This window comes from Onthophagus taurus, chromosome 2, assembly GCF_036711975.1.
Source record: "Onthophagus taurus isolate NC chromosome 2, IU_Otau_3.0, whole genome shotgun sequence".
NCBI lineage: Eukaryota > Metazoa > Arthropoda > Insecta > Coleoptera > Scarabaeidae > Onthophagus > Onthophagus taurus.
Window position 1 is genome coordinate 11,539,329 of NC_091967.1, and position 17,349 is coordinate 11,556,677.

At 32.3% G+C, this 17,349-nt stretch overlaps 1 protein-coding gene across 1 annotated transcript in view; it reads left to right on the forward strand.

The window, feature by feature from the left end:
* The first annotated feature begins 14,890 nt into the window (after positions 1-14,890).
* LOC111425878 (BMP-binding endothelial regulator protein-like) overlaps positions 14,891-17,349 on the forward strand; it is a 90,918-nt gene continuing 88,459 nt past the window's right edge. Inside the window, exon 1 of the mRNA XM_023060168.2 lies at positions 14,891-15,210. The gene's annotated coding sequence lies outside the window, so the exon portion shown is untranslated. The remainder of the gene's footprint in view (positions 15,211-17,349) is intronic.

The window sequence follows — 17,349 nt, forward strand, 5'->3', positions numbered from 1 at the left end:
CGCCAACGTCAACACAACTACTACAACCACAATTGCTATTATTAATCAAATTACAAAAAATGCACAAATTATTTACATTTAAAATTGATAAGTATGTAACTGTTAAAGTGATTGCAATGAAATAATATAAATAATAAAAATTGAATGCTGGTATAAAATATACCTGATGATATTTCCTGATATCTCTCACTTAAGTAATTACCGTCATAATTTTCCTTAATCCATCCAACATAGAATTCTAATCACGCCACAAATAACTATTTTATAGATTTAACGAAACATTTTCATTAAAGTGCATTCTCTCTAACTGTACATCTAAATCATCGCGCCTATATCTAGTAAATTTTTTACTTTTAAAAAGGGTAATTATTTCTGTAAATGGGTTTTTTAGTAAAAACATTTGAGACAAGCTGAGACCGTAATATATATTTCTACACTTTAGAGAACATCTGGGACATCGCCGTCACCTTTCCGGGTACTTTACATTCCCCGTCACTTGCACGGTGCTTCCAAAAGGCGGTACTCACCACCGAATTTCGGGGATATCAACAAGCGGGCGGGTGCTCGTAAATGGGGTAAAAAGTTAGAATCTCTGGAAGTGTCATCGTGTCTCGACGTTTGTCCCGTTAACAAAGGGGCGCACTTTCGCAGTGGCGCCACATGTAGGTAGAATGGGTTTGCCCCTGGAGCCACCAGTCCATTCGACCTTTTTATAGAACATTACGGAAGCCTGTCAACTTAAGGGCGGCTTTTGCAATTTCTATACCTTTCCGTTTTACTTCAATGTAACGAATAAAGTGAACCAAGAATTTTTTTTTGTCGACGAGAATATAAAATGTAATGAAGAAAATTGATAAAAAAAATTTATAATTAAAAAAGTTTTTTATTTTTTGAAATTTGCAAATTTTAATATATAACCCGTTTATTTCCAAATAAACTAAATCATTTATAATCCAGCTCTTACAGAAAATTAAATTTTCAAGATAAATATTTAATTCTAAAGCTTTAACTCTGTAAATACCAAGAAAGGAGGAGCCTTTTCCTCGGCATCTACTCTACAAGGAGTAAATTTGTTGTATCCAATTGATTTTTTTCTTTGTAATTGTTTTGGCTGTCTTTTAATGAATTAATTCGGTTCTATAAAAAAAAATAAACAAATTTATGTAGTCTATCTATTTTGATCGAGGATTTTAGAAAACTGGAGACACAACAAGTGATTCATATTGTTCAATTCTTGGAAATGAAGGTCAATTACTAATAAATAATACTTGATATGAAAAAACAATCCCAAAACACCATTCTTATTCTAACAAACAACAGCTGTCGAGACAGTGCGATAGGCCTTGCCGATGGGATATCCTTACTTTATTACTTGCCAAAAAGAAATAAGATAGTTTTGTTCGATATGTAGTCTATGTAATGTAATGTAATGTAGACTGGACGTCGCGTCTTTATTTATAAATTGAATAATAATATAGATATACAGATCGTGTCAAATATAACAGCTCTCCTACATAATTTGGAAATGGTTCGTCGTCATGAGTCAAAACACAGCGATTTTTATTTTTTTATAACAAATGCGATTCCAATGATACCCCATAATAAAATATTAGTTAATTAGTTTTTATTAATAAACCATCAATTAAAACACATGTTGGGTAAGGTTAATTTTATTTACAAATGTCAATCATCTTGTGAAAAAATGTTGGCTAAAGTCAGTTTTCTTTAGAAATGTCAGTTTCAGGTAGATATGATATTAATCACCGAACCTCAGCGTCAAGTGACCTCTAAGTGAACTTTACCGCTATTTTTTCATCAAACGGTTGCGAATAGTACCTTTATTTAGGAAGGTGATACGATGTAAATAGGTTTAGTATAATTAGTTATTTTCTCAACAGTTACAAATGCTAATATTACCGCCGGTGAGCTCGGCACCTCCACCATCGCAGCTGCAGGTAAGCACCAATAAATTATAAAAAGATCCGACTCGAAGCTTTTTTCATATTCTTTACACCAATTTATTATGCCACAAAAGATAGTATACCTACAAAAAGAAAAAATATGTAACTCTGCTAAGCATACATTACGATACATATTGTTGTGTCATTTTTCACTCCTAAACAGTGAAGTAAAGAATGTATGACTGCTACTAAACTGCTAACTCTTTTTAGGATTAACAAAGATAGAATGTATACAACAAAATTTGTCAATTGTATTTACTTACCTGCATCTTGTTGAACGAGAAACCCAGCATTTACGCATTTAATGAAAGTAGTCCACGTAAAATGGGGATTATTTGTTTTCATTATGCTTTAAATATAAAGCACAAAGTGTAAACCGTAAACCGCGTTTTATTTAAATAGACTAAGAAAGGTATCGTTTTTTTTTTATCGATTTGTATCAAACGTAATAAAGTTTCCAACAAATATCGGCTATAACTTTAAAATACGAGATAACGTATAGAATCAAAATTTATCTTATTCACAGTGAAATTTTAAGTGAGAAAGTGTTTATAAATAAACCGTCAATTTTGGTTTCATCGATGAACCAAAAAAATATCTCTAAAATCGCTTTGAGGGTTGTTAAAACCAAACTAATACCGTTTCCTCAGCTAGATTCCGCATTTTACTGTTACGATGTTGTAGTAACTACGTCAAAAAAAAAACTCGCGCATCACAGTGTTTATCGCCCAGTTTAAAAATAAACCGCTGAAACAGAAACGGTCTCCGGACTGAAAATCGTTTTTCGTTTTTCGCGTCCACTGGCGAAAATCTCTCGCATATGCAGTAGCTTTCACGGGTTGATAAATATTTTAATAAGCGGTCAGCAGATAAATTTTTTGTCATTCATTTTTTTTGCTTATGAACCGCAGCGAAGCACGTGACATGAAAATCAAACAGGTGTGATTGTGTCAAGCGCATTGCGGTGATTTAAAATGGCAAACTACGAGATTGGCTTGACTATATCGTTAATCATTTTGCTTTCCTGACATATTTAGTAGATGGGAATTAAAAAGTGTTAGAAAAATCCTTTTCTAGGGTTAATATTGTATTATAGTTTCAAAATAGTGTTTTTATTAATGATTTTTTATAATCTTTAGGCATTTTATAAACAAGTTTTCCGCAGTCAGTAAATTCCAGCCATTTTTTAAATACAGTAAAACCTCGAAATTCCATGTTCATAGATAAACTCGGGGTATTCCTCGAGTTGTCTATAGAATGTATAAATCAAGGACGGTAGTTCTAATTTTATTTGTTATTCAGCGTTAGATTGTTGCAGATTTTTATTGAAGGAAAAGTAGAACTAACACTAGACCTAGAAGTAGAAACATTCGGGTTTAGCCGAGCGTCTCTTAAGACGGCTAAACCAGAATGCTTCTAGTTCTAGGTCTAGTGTTGGTTCTAATGCTAGTGTTAGTTCTAGTATTAGTTGTTATTCAGCATTTGATTGTTGTATAGTTGTCATTGAAGGAAAAGTAGAACTAACACTAGACCTAGAAGTAGAAACATTCGGGTTTAGCCGAGCGTCTTTTAAGACGGCTAAACCAGAATGTTTCTAGTTCTAGGTCTAGTGTTGGTTCTAATGCTAGTGTTAGTTCTAGTATTAGTTGTTATTCAGCATTAGATTGTTGTATAGTTTTCATTGAAGTAAAACTAGAACCAACACTAGACCAAGAAAGTTTCGGGTTATTCAGCATTAGATTGTTGTATATTTTAATTGAAGTAAAAGTGGAACTAATACTAGAACAAGAAACATTAGAATAAATTTTTGCGTTTTTCAAATTACTTCTATAAGTAGATAGAATTTTTTAATATACATTTCAATAATTTTAATACATTTACCTCCTAGAAAAGATATATTTTCATAGAAATAATAAAACACGATCTTTAAACAGTCGGCAGCATAATATTCAGAATTCGTTTATCGCTGATAATTGTTTCTGGAAACACGATCCATCTCTTAGAACTTAGGTGCGTACTCAAATATAGTTGTAACTGTCATAATTTTAACTTAAAAAGAAAGAGAATACTAATATGTTTAAAAGCAAGTAACGTTACATTGCTTGAAGATAATTCGAGTTAAATATTGATTTTAATCTTTGTGTATTAATCAAAGTATAGGTAGTAACAAAAAGATTAAATTTATTTAAGATTTAAACCCGATCCTGTACTGTATGTTTTCTAAGAATCGAGAGAGAAAACCGCAACGGTCAAAACGTGCAGTTATTTGTCCGTTTTGACGTTTAATATTTTCTCTTTACGACCGTCGAGGAAACGGCAAACAATGTGACGAATGCGTTTAAGCACACAATCGGTCGACATGTGTTAATTACAGGCGTGTATACCATGAGTTCGGACCGACCACAGAGCGCGTACAAATTGCATTAGGACCATAATAAAAGTCGCCTGTAAGCGCGCACAAGTTACTACATTGTAACTATCGCCAGCCAGATCTAAAACGCCACTTGTTCACATTGCTTGTTGCTTTAATAGGAGTTAGTTCCTTTGCTTTCGTATGTAGTTGATATAATATCCGATAACATTCGGTTTCAAATCCATTCGATTTTAACGATTACTCGTTGATTTTCCGATGGTTCGAGTTTCGCATTTAATTATCTCTAAACTTACTTACAATTAGATACACACCGATAACGTCTTGAATAATTAATGAGTCATTACGAAATAGTTTTATTACCATGTGCATTGCATACGATTTGAACGATTAAAACTTGATTTTATATGGTAATTAGATGTTCTTTTTTTAATTCAACTTTTATTTAAATAAATCAAACGATTGATTTATGCTTGTACTTTAAAAGATACATATTTTAACATATAACAGATTAAATTACAAGATATTTTTCTTTGGCGAAATAAGTAGTTGCTTCTTGGTAAGTTCACTGGTTGTTGTTTCGCAAGAAACTAAGGTGTACATAATGCAGAATTGTACCAGTTGTAAATATCAACCGTCAGGCGTGTCCAATTAAAGTCATATGTCAATACCATGTCATTTTAACGATGGCAAGATGATAAGTGGAACTACTAATTAGTCTGTCGTTAATAGTGGTATTATTAACACAAGCTGGATGTATTGTTAATAAATTTTTCTTGAGTCAATAAATTTGTTATGTCTATTGTTAATATGCAAATATTAAAGCACGTATCATTTTTTACTTTGCCAATTTTTTTTAATTTCATTAAAACTATGTTCGTATAAAGCTTTTTACCGTTTGAATATCCTGCTATCCTGTTAACTTGCACACCTGCGTGTTTGCTACTACCCTTTGATAAAACCCTTATCCAATTTTTACAAAGAACTTTTTTACCAACTACATCTCTCTGTTTACCTGATACTTATATTCATTTAATATTTTCTTTTTACTATTCACATCCTACACTACAGTTTATTACAATACAAATTAATTTTAATTAATTCAATTTTTAATACGACAAAAATGTGTTTAACAATTCCATCAGGAAAGTAATAAACAATTCATTATACACATTTTAATCGTACCGGTAACGAAATTAATTAAGAACAAGTGAATTTATTCTGGGCAATTTATCACGCAAATTATTCTCGTCACGGCGATATATCTTTGCACGATTTAAGGTCACATGCAAAACAGTCGCGACCATACTCTGTGGACCGTACTAATTATCGGTGTATTATTCACTCTACATCGAGCCTGCCCAGAAACACTCAAGAGTCGCACGTTAGTTTAAATAATTGCGCTATTTATAAAGCGATATTAACATACATAATATTTTCATTGGATTCCAGCTGCTTCGTATCTGTCCGTTAACCATATAAAAATTACCGAGATCTCTCAGTCTATGCAGCTGCTTTTAAACGTATTTTAATTGCAACGACGTATCGCTTTCATTGATTTATATTTAGCATATCAAACTATATTACCAAATATAATTATTGATTTTAATGTGATGATATTTTTAATGAAATCAAAACTTTGGGATTTTAGTTATCAACTACGAGATGTTAGATATGCGGTAAGAGATTTTTATAGAAAAAATCTAAATTTGACTTAACATTATCTATTATATAATGTCGTAGTTTATCCTCTTTTAATACTCTGTGGATTGCTAAGTCAGTTGCGATTAATTTGTGGTTCAACGTTGGCAATATTAATACTACTCATGTGTAACGTTGCATAGTGAGTTAGTATGTTTATTAGCAGTGCCATTTACGATCAAGAAAGTGGCGGTATAAAAAATGTTTTGATCTAAGTAAACTTGAAGAATGTAAAAATCAAATGTTGAAAGGAAAGTATTTGAAAGGAAAGAAAAAACTGGTAAGAGGAGAGATAGAAGTGAAATGCAACGAGAGCAGAATATAAATAATTTTAATTTTATTATTAATACATTTAATTTTGCAGTATATGTATAACAATATTAAATGAAAAAAGTCGAGAACAACTTCGAGAAGAATGATTATATGTCTACGTCAAAGTACCTAAGGAAACACACTAAAGATGTAGATCTAAACGCATTTATCTTCCTTTTTAGTCAATTCACCAGTTTTCTGGGCAAGGTTTGTTATCCCGATTGGAATAGTAATGCATCTCAGGGGATGGTTATCGTGTAGTACGTTCTTCTGAAGATGGCGATGTAGTAGTTATTTGTAGGCATGTTAAGAAAGCTAATCTCATATCATCTTCTGTTTTGATCTCATATGGGTAACAATTCGTGCTGGATAACAGGTCATATAATGTGTTCATTATGAGTCTTACATAATTTGATCATGCAGGCAGGATCCAACTTCTTTCGTTCATTGTGTAACGGATTCAACAACGGATCGAGAAGCGTTTGATGTTGTTTGGACACTGATTTCGAGATTACGTCGATGGTTGTTAACATTGAAGTCCCTGATCAATAGGCTTTGGCGGCTCTTTATGATTGATAAAAAAATATTTAGATATAAAAATGGAATACATTTCTAGAGACAAATTCGTTGGTGATAATATATCAAGATTAAGTGTTCAACATAAAGAGTCAGAATCTCGTGACGTATGTATGTTTTTTCATGGACTTGCCAACTTCATATATACATATACAAAGCATAACACCATAATGATAGCTTCAAGCAGCATATTATAAGGCAAATAACGAAATCTTCCAAAGTAGTGCGTTTTGTATCGTTAAGACTCACAAAATGAAAATGAGGATGCAGCTTAATAGAATTCCAGTAGAAATTACTCTACCAATTATATTAGTAAATGTGCAGAATGGCAAGCGATGTTGATACATCAATTCGCTTAGTTAATATATAAAAGGAAGAGGTAGTCCTATCAAATGCGAAAGTCAATAAGAGATCTTCTAAATTAATTCTAGTCTGCCTAGTCAGTCCAAATAATAATAATAATAATAATAATAATAATCGCCTTTATTCTCCAATAAAATAATACAAATAATACAAATAAACCATATGTTAATGTAATACAACTTATCAAAAAACTAAATACTTAATTAAAAAACTAAATACTTAATCATTGGAGAACCTCAAGGTGCAGTTCAGATGAGTGCCAATGACACTCCCTGTTCTTACACTGAACCTTGCAAATTAAGAAGATTAAAGAAAAAAAAAAAAAAGAAACCAAGATGAAGAATGAACAGAAACTAAAAGTAACAGTAAAAATAATGGCCTAAAACTATTACTAAACCTACTTAAGCCTAATTAATTCCGCAAGAAAAGGAACAAAAAAGAAAAAAAAAAAAATTCCGTATCAATTCCATATCATTCACAACTCAATTCACAAGGACTCATTGCAAGGGAAGTCCACGCCATAAAGTAACTTAAATTATTGCTCATTGAAGAGCAAGAGGAAAACAGCACGTCTGAACGCCACTACACCCTTAGTTTTAATTTCTACCAGCAGGTTATTATATTTAAAGTAAATGTTATAGCTAAAAGATCTCTCAAACAAAGCTGTCCTATGGGCTGGAGGAGCTATCAAGTTTCTATTTCTAATGTTAATAGAGTGAATCAAATCAAGTGGAAATACTGAAATCTCTGGAAATGAAAAACTTCTCTAAAAACCCGGAGGTGAAAATACATAAACAGTAATTCTACTTGATAGAATTGAATCATTAGAATTTCACAGAGCGTTAGATATTTCTGTCACAATTCAAGATCTTAATTCATTTACAATCATTAGATGGTTATATCTTACCATTTGGCTATAAGCATCAATAAATAATGTTGTAGATTGATAATTACGGATTTGCTAAACAAGCTGCGCACATACTGCGAGATTCTTTTGATTTTTAGTTTGGCAACGTTTGATTCGTCTATTTGCAATAAAAATCTTTGTCGTTAATTATCCATCGGTATATTATTAAATGGACATCAAAGCGGATTTTTATGATGACTTTTAGAATTTATACCGACGACGCATTTATGTGGGTGTTCTTGTTTGACGGAGGAAAACTTTATGGCAATCCAACAGAATTTTAGTGTAAGCTCGTAAATTATAAAAAGTAACCGGAATAAATCTGTTGCAGATCGATTACAATCGATGCATGTTTTCAAAACCTTGAGTTGTTGTTGTGGTTTTTCAATACGGTAAAAACTCAAACACCTTTATTTCTTTATCGTTTATTATTGACGTATTGGTTTAGAAATAACAAGATTATTAAAACCACAGGACTTATCACTTTGGTTGAAAAATAACAGATTATTATTTCTAATAAGCTAAGAGATACCATATTAGGAAAAAACACCTTGAAAATTAATATCAATACCTACCATTTAATCTATTTGTATTAATGGGTTTAAATTCACTTTCGATTTTCTTTGCTAAAAATAATATTGTCATTATTCAACCCATTAAAATACGTTAGTCATGCTGGGAGATTTACATTTAATTTCTCAATCGTAAATGGCGCAATTATCCATTTACTATCAATTGTGACCAATTGGTCCGATAATTTATTCTGCTCGATGTTTTTAAAACGATTAAAATCGGAGTAACTTACGCCTATCAGATTAATGCGAATGTATTGTGAAAAAAATGGCATAATTAAAGGTCAGAAAGCCGTTTGTATCATGCAAATGCACGTCAATTTACCTAATCGCTTTTTAAAATGCCAATTGTTGGTGGAGTCTCAAGCCTGTACGCGGTATATATGAATTTGAATAACAATGGATAAGTCGACAGAGAGCATTCATTTCCGTGGATCTAGGTTAGGAAAATCCGCAGAAACATTTTTCATAGCTTGTGTGTACCTCTTTTATCGCACTCGAGCGACTTCGTTCCGTTTTTAAAAATACGATCTCTCTTATCTATCCATTACATCCCGCGCAAAGTGATTTGAAAAGTAGTCCGGAATACATCGATAAACTGTATTCAAGCGATGTGAGCTCATTTTAAATGGGATTCTTGCTACGCGTCGTTTCAGGGACAAGTTCACGGACAATCTATTTACAATTTTCTAAAATAAAGCATTCAAACAATATGTATTTCATGCAATTATTTTTTTTAATAATTAAGAAAAACCTAATATAAATCAATAGCATTGTAAACTTTGCGAAACATTGTCCTTTTTGTAAATAAAGGTCTCAACTGCTTGCAGTGGAAGAGCTTGGTAATCTCTTTTCACTTGTATCGCCTCTAAACTTCTATGCGGTTTGGAGATCCGGTGTAGTTTGGCGAAGTATGAGGGCTGCTTTTAACGCCGTCGTTCGTATATACGGACCATGTTGGGTCGACCTAAGTTACGTCAGCTGGAAGTACCAACTTCAACCACCCAGCGAGACGTTTCACCAACTGCTAATTCCTAGACTTACTAATAGGCGACAAATTAACTTCAAACACGGTAAGTAAATTTCAATGTAAATGTGTCACAACTGTGCAAAGTTATTTATTTATAAACGACGACATATTTCATTTTAAACATGGAGTATGTACTGATTATTATGTGGCAAATGCATGTTACTACGATTTAGCGCAAGTTATCCAAAGTTAAAAAAAATCGTTATTGATTCGTTACGCAAGAATTAATTAATAATACTCGACTAATCCATCGAAAGCTTCGAAAAATGAAAAATTTTTATTTTGAAAATAGTTTTTAGTGGCTCAACTCGATACCGCACAAGGTAACTCCATCAAAGCCTCGTTGAAATCCGTATTTGAGGTAGCGTAGTTTTGGAAAAAATATGGTTTTTCGCGAAGGTATAGAATCCCGAAAACGTAATATCTCGTTCTGTTCATATCACGCTAGCATATACCTATACAAAATTTTAAATTTTGATGAATATTACTGAGAGAAAACAAGATGAAACTTTTATTCAGGTTTGTAAGCAACCTTTCTTTCGGAAAATTGTCAATTTCTTTCATGTCCGTCTGGTATTGGCCCCTTAATCCTTCCCCAACCTTTCTCATCTAGCTTTTCTCAACCAAACCAAACACATCATACCTCCAAAAAGATTTCCTTGTTTATTATCACCGCCACATTCCAAAATAGTATTTTCCTTGTGCCTGTAAGAATACGGAATAAATAGGGCAAGGAGATATCCTTGCCCTATTTATGGGGAGCAAGAGAATTGATTTGGTAAAACAAGTTTGGAAAAAAAATACATTGGGATCTATCAACTGGTTGAAGTAGAAACGAAGAGATGTGAGAGAAAGGGAATGAAAAAATTGTAGTAAAGCATCACAGGTCGCAACAAGGAAAGGCAAGGCATCGAGAAAGATTAATAAGGTTATGAGGAAGGTAATGTGAATGATATTAAGCTTAAGGTAAGCGTCAAAGACTCAATATATGCAAGCCAGGAAAAAAAAATGAGTACACTATAAGAAAATATATAATGAAAATAAGGTGCGATGTTCTTGATTTTGAGGGAAACCAGATATTGTTACCTATTATTGGTAATTTGTTTTTACGTTCTTGCAGGTTAACTGAGGTTGCTTACGACCGAGGAGCTGCGATATTAGATCAGCCCAAAATACAGATGGTAGAAATGTTACTTCATGCGCTACTGCTCCACTAATTGATAGACATCTGAACCATAGATGTTTTCTGTATTATCCCATTATTCTTAAAAGATCCATGAAAACCAACCCTTTTTGTTTACAATTATTTAAGTATTCTTTCGCACAATGTATGTTAGGTGAATATAATTTTGTTTGCATAAAAACGAAGTGTTTCAAAAACGTTTCTGAAAAGTGAGTGTCTATAGAAAATAAAAAAAAGAAAAGTTACAACCAAAAAAGTGGAACCGATTAAAAAAAAGATTAATCCTTCATTTCGTTTTAAGTTAAGCTTTTTTCATGTATACTTTTGAAACACCTATATACAATGTTTGTAAAAAAATGCTTTGGACATTTTGTACAATTATTCTTTTCAATGTATAGATATGAAAGATATGATCCTGTGGGCAGTTCGCGGTATGTTGGCGATCACTTCGACTCAATGAACCGTATTTTTATATGGAACGTTCCATCCGACCTGTCGAATACACAAACGTCGTGCAAAAATATTGACGTAGCCTTCGTGGTGGAACACGTGAACTTTATTTTGTGAAGTACATCGCTTCAATCCAATCTTATAAAAATTTTCTTTTATTATTCATGTACATGTAAATTTTAAAATTTTTGTCCGAGATTTATCGTTTCCAAAACAGCTTTGATAAATCTGTCTTTTATGTTTTAAACTTGAAATCTCCAATTGTCATCTAAGCGTAGTATATTTTCGCTTTGAAGACAGGGTAGTGAATAGCACAACTGGCAGTTAAGCATTGAGAAGTAAACATTAAGAAATGTAAGCAAACAGTACGTCGTGCGAAAACAAACAGTCGCACGCGATTCAAGCGCTGCAAAGTAGTTACGCCGCTTCAATACTAAAACGATTTGTACACACATTTGAACTTGGGAACTTGAAACTGCGTCATATCGGCGACAATTAACGCGAGGCGTTTTCCTGAAAGTAGAAAATTATACGGCGTTTGTTTATTTTTTTTTGGACACTAAGTTTCTGAAATACCATTTCCGTGTTTAAGCCGTCGTATCTGATCATCTGTATAATTGTTTTGCTACAACATGCAACACAAACATATAATTATAGGGTTATTGCGTGGCGTAGATTATGTACACTGTGTCTGGTGTTAATATTTATATGTCGAGTATATGTAAATTTATTTAGAGTACGAATATTGGTAATACCTGGTTAAAGGTAAAATTATCTCGTTGAGGCTAAGAAGTATTGAACATTATTAACAGATTATTTTAATGGAATTCTAAAATTTGACATATTCAGTTAATAATATTAATTAAACGTTAAAATTGCATTAACATAAATAATAAATAGAGTATTAATAGAAATATTCCTTGGAATTATACCACAGATAATACATATTGCGGAACTTTTAAGTATATGCGTATGGGATAGCGCTTTGCATACATTTCCATAAGCTTTTGGTGCGTGATACGAATTTTTGTGATAAGCGCTCCCTTGTCCACGTCAAATTCAACAAAAACAGCTTTTCAAAAACAGTTAACGCGTCGGCGCTGGTACGTACTTTTAATTATAATGTTAATTATGCCTTTGCGTGTGTGCACCACGTTAATGAACATTTGTTCTTAGTCCGATACTGGATAGTCGGAGACTTCACACAGGACATTTCTTCTTTATTTTGTTATCCACTTTTTTTTTAATACTTCTTTCGAAACAGATACTTTTATATTTACTATGGTCGTATTTCTTCAAAGCATCATTGTGTTTGCCCTTCATTTTTCACTCCCAGTTCGTGTTTATGTAGCCATTTACACATACTAATGACACCATTACGCCCACTGCGCTACACCTTTGTAAAGATCTTTTCTATTTACGTACACTTCCTAAAAAATCCCATAATTTATGGTCACAAATTCTATATCAGAAATGACGTAATTTTAGTTTAGTTCGTAATCAATTTCTCTTTCATTAAAAAGAAAATATTGTTTTCATCTTAGAACGATAATTTTGGCAAAGTTTACATTCTTGGAAAAAGTATTAAGTGCTTATTTGCGTGTTTAAGTTTCTCGGAATACAGAATGTATCCAACTATATACAAATTCCTTGTAAAAACTAAACTATCCAATTAATTTGCTGATCGAGGTAAATTCATTATTTTTTATTTAAAATGAAAAACTGGACTGTGTTTAAAATTTGTGTATATTTTTTTATTTATTTATTTCTATAAGCAATATCAAATAGCTATTTCAGTTAGAATAACAGCAATTAAAATTATCATATATAAGAATGAGCGAGAATTATAAGAATTAGGTTCAGATAGTTCATATATGCGGCGTTGCCAACCTATGTTGGCCAAATGTCTGTAAAAAATCGGTAGGTTTCATAATTGGACCATGGCATGTTGTTAAACAAATTTTAATCCTCAAGTTCAGGGAAGAGTTTCTTTCACGTATTTGACAATGATTTTTACTCCCGCCTTAAGAGAATATATTCTGGGGTTCCGAAGGAGTTCAACTGCTAAATTGAAGGAACTTTTTAAAAAAGGGCTTTTTATTGCAGATAATGTTTAATTTTAAAGAAACTTTGACCCGCTATATCTCGTTAAGGAGGCATTTGCAATTAAGACTTTTCGTCTTAATTTTTGATGTATTACCTGCCCTAGAAGTCTGTCAGCGGTTTTTGAATCACCCTGTATAACTAGATAACCACCACGCTCAAATTGTCGAGAGTTGGAACACATATCAAGGAAACAAAGCAATGTGTTCTAGAAAACAACGAATTCTACAACAAGATTTGGTACTAGTTGATCCTGAGTCGATTATACAGTGGCAATTTTCCTTCTCTATCAAAACAGCTCGTGAGCAAAACATACACGAGCGGCAGAAATACTAATACGATCAATACCCGCTGTTTGAGACCTAGGTGGATGTGCATGTACCACTTCGTGACAGATTCTGGCAGCTGATTTCATTTTGTCGTTGTCATCACTGACCTGTTTTGTCTGTGTATCCAATCCAACCCAACCCAACTCAATTCAACCCAACCTCATTTTCCTCACAGGAAAACTTCTCTTCTGTGGTTTTTCCTAGCCTCTTATTGCACCTCGTTTCTTTTCTTTCTCAAGTTTCGCCAATTTATCAACATGGTCTCTCCAACCCCTTCTTCGCTTTCTGACCCATCTAACAATGTACATGTCTTTCTGATGTCTTCGTATCGTTGTCTATCTCTTAAGGTTCCTTAAAAGCTTTTTCCATCTAGTTTTGTATGTTGTGATCTTGATACTGCGATATAATTACTGCTTTAGTTTTCTTTCTGGTTATGCAGACTCTCAGATATATCGTTGTTTTTTTGAATAATTGCCATATTTTTTGATGTACACTTGGTGATTGTAATTGGAGGCAAGGAAGTTATGGTTTATATTCTCATTTCAGTTTCTTCGAATTCAAACATAAACAAATTCCTTGAAAGTCTAAAAATTTCCTGATCAATTTGCTGAGATCGGCGAATTTATTAACATTTACTTAAAGGTTTTAAATTTCCATTAAAATGTAATGAAGAATATGAATATCATAAACAAATTATAAAATTAAATAATAACGTTATTTAAAATTTCATTTTGATAATCATGTGGACATAACATAAGATGAAGGAAGTTTTGCATAGGAGTTTTATAGGATTTTGCCTCGTGTTACGTTATTTGCCTCGTTTTGAAGTAGAGTAAACAATGTTTTACTCATTTTCTTTTAGTTGATTTGGATAAAAAATTGGCATAAATTTATTGAGAAGAGAGATTGGAGTATAAAGCTGGGAGAACAACACGTCGAGAGAGCGCAATCCCTCCTCCAAAGCCATCGGACCGATCGGCCCGTACCCGAATCCATGGCCGCCTAGATCTGCGCGTCCAGTACTCAGTTCTCTACGGCACAGACAGGTCGGCCACGACCTCGCACTCTTGTCAATAAACGCGTGGCACAGAGCTCGCAATCAGCCAGAGTAACAGCGCCGAGAAGAAGTATGTTCTTCGCGTAAGTTTCGCGACTCTCTCTCCAGCGGCAGCGCGATTTTTAGTAGCTATCCTCGGTCGGTTTACTTTTTTAAACAGTGCTTCTTGTACTTCTTCTGCAGTTAGTTCTTCTCTTTCGACGATTCGTTTTCGACACCGCTTTATCGTACTCCGCGACTCTCCAAAAAGGTGTCGAGTTTTTCGGAGCAGAGGACCACAGCACGAGGAAGAGAGGTCAGTGCTAGTCAGCTATAATCTATGACATGTAGCCTTGTAACCTTGATAAGAAAACCGGACCCAAAAAAATCTTGCAGAGAAATTCCGACATTTCCACGCGCCCAATTTATTGGTGTTTTTTATGATTTTTTTTTAAACAACAACCGATTTGTTTTTGTATTGCGCGTATATTTCGCGGATGTTTTAGAGAGATAATGGGTCTTGTCATAACATACGTTGAGGAAGCGGATAACAAAATACTCTATCATCGTTGTAGTAGTATTGTAACGAAGGAAATCAAATCATTCCCATTCTTATTACTTGGAACGATATAGCACGTCTTATTTGTTGTTTGTTACAGCTTTTTCTCCAATCGGAGAGACGCGACAAGTCTGTTTATCTTGCCGAAACGTTTCGCAAAACATATTTAAATGAATAAAACAACCATTAAGAATTAATTTGTACGCGCTGTTTCAGATAGCAAAAATAATTGATGGCATAAACGCTTCCCAGTCAGAATATTGCTTCATTATTTATTATCGCCGATTGTTGCCTTTGCTTATTATCTTCCTTATTATAGTAATTCTTTTTGCTCTTTCTAATTTTTTTATTACATCGAGTCAAGGTTAATACTTATTAATTTTTTTCACTATATACAATTAGAACCAACAATTAATTAGAATCACCCTAATATAGCTAAATCTTTCTTGAGCAAATATATGTGTAGGTAATCTTCTGTAAATATAAATTACATTAACTTCTTTTTGGAGCTTATACCTCTATTAAATCTTTAAGAAGCTCTAAAAAGGAGAAGCTATACGAGAATTAACATTCTCTTCTAATTATAAACCTTTCTATGCTTACACACCTTATTATCATGCGTTCGTTAAACCCAACTGTTACGTTAAAACTCAAAGATCTATGAATTCCAAGAAAATTATATTTTATAAAAGTATTTTAATGGTTCTTTAACTAAATTGTAGAAGATATATTTTCGTTTAAATTCAAATAGGAGTGATATTCATATAATTTAACACGATTATTTCATCAACTCAAAATGGGATTTATCAAAAAATGGGAATTGAATCATTTTGGTGTGATGGTGATTTCAATTTAATAATTAATCATTATTCGCAACGTTCGGTACTATACAATTTGAAAACATAATTATGTTTAACAATGACAAAGTCGATTTGTTCGCTAAACTGGTTGATTGATAAATAAATAACATTGCATTAACTGAGTTAATTCTATTTGCCTTTTGGGTTGTAACTACCAATTAAAAACAATTCAAATAACACAAATAAAATTTAAAACCGTAGATTTTATTTTTAATTAAAGCTAAAGCCTCTTTGTATGTGATCTCATCAATTTAGGGTGATTTATAATTTAATTATTAATAATAGATATCGTATCCGATGTATTTTCTAATCAATATCAAACGGAACTTTTGACCCATTTATTATTTTGTAACTGCTAGTTTTAATTAGAACTAAATTGGGAACGATATTTGACATACATAGAAATGATATTGATGTTTTTATTTAAAAGCGGAAAATTTGTGTCAATTGGAATTTTAATATTTTAAAGTTAAATGTATAAAAGTACTAAAAGTAAAGGTGCTAACTTAAATTTTGAAGTGAAAGGAAATTAATGATAATTACATTTTGGTAATGCTGATTACGTGTTTTCTAAGAAATTTTAAGTTTGTTTAAATGCGGAGAACTCTTTTAAAGAATGACAAACGTAAAGAAACATTTGTTGTGGCTTCAATACCGCTTTTACGTAAGTAATTTCTTTGATAAACTTTCTTATAAATTTATTAATTATTAAACATTTTAATTCGAATCTGAAATTAGAGATTATTCATTGACGTAAGCAACATTTTATCGATTTCTATAAATGATATAACACGTAATTATTGTTTAAAAGAAATATAATAGTTTCAATTTGAGTATCAAAAAAAAAATCTCCGGGTGCTAAAATAACTTTGTCATAAGATATCTAATTTTTATCTTATTCGAAATCTCTGTAATAATGAATTTTTTTTGAATACATTTTTTTTAAATTTTTTGTATAAATTGTCAACCAGAACAAATCTACTAAAGTCAAATCTAGTATTTGACAAAAACGATATTAAAATAAATTCTCAATTAG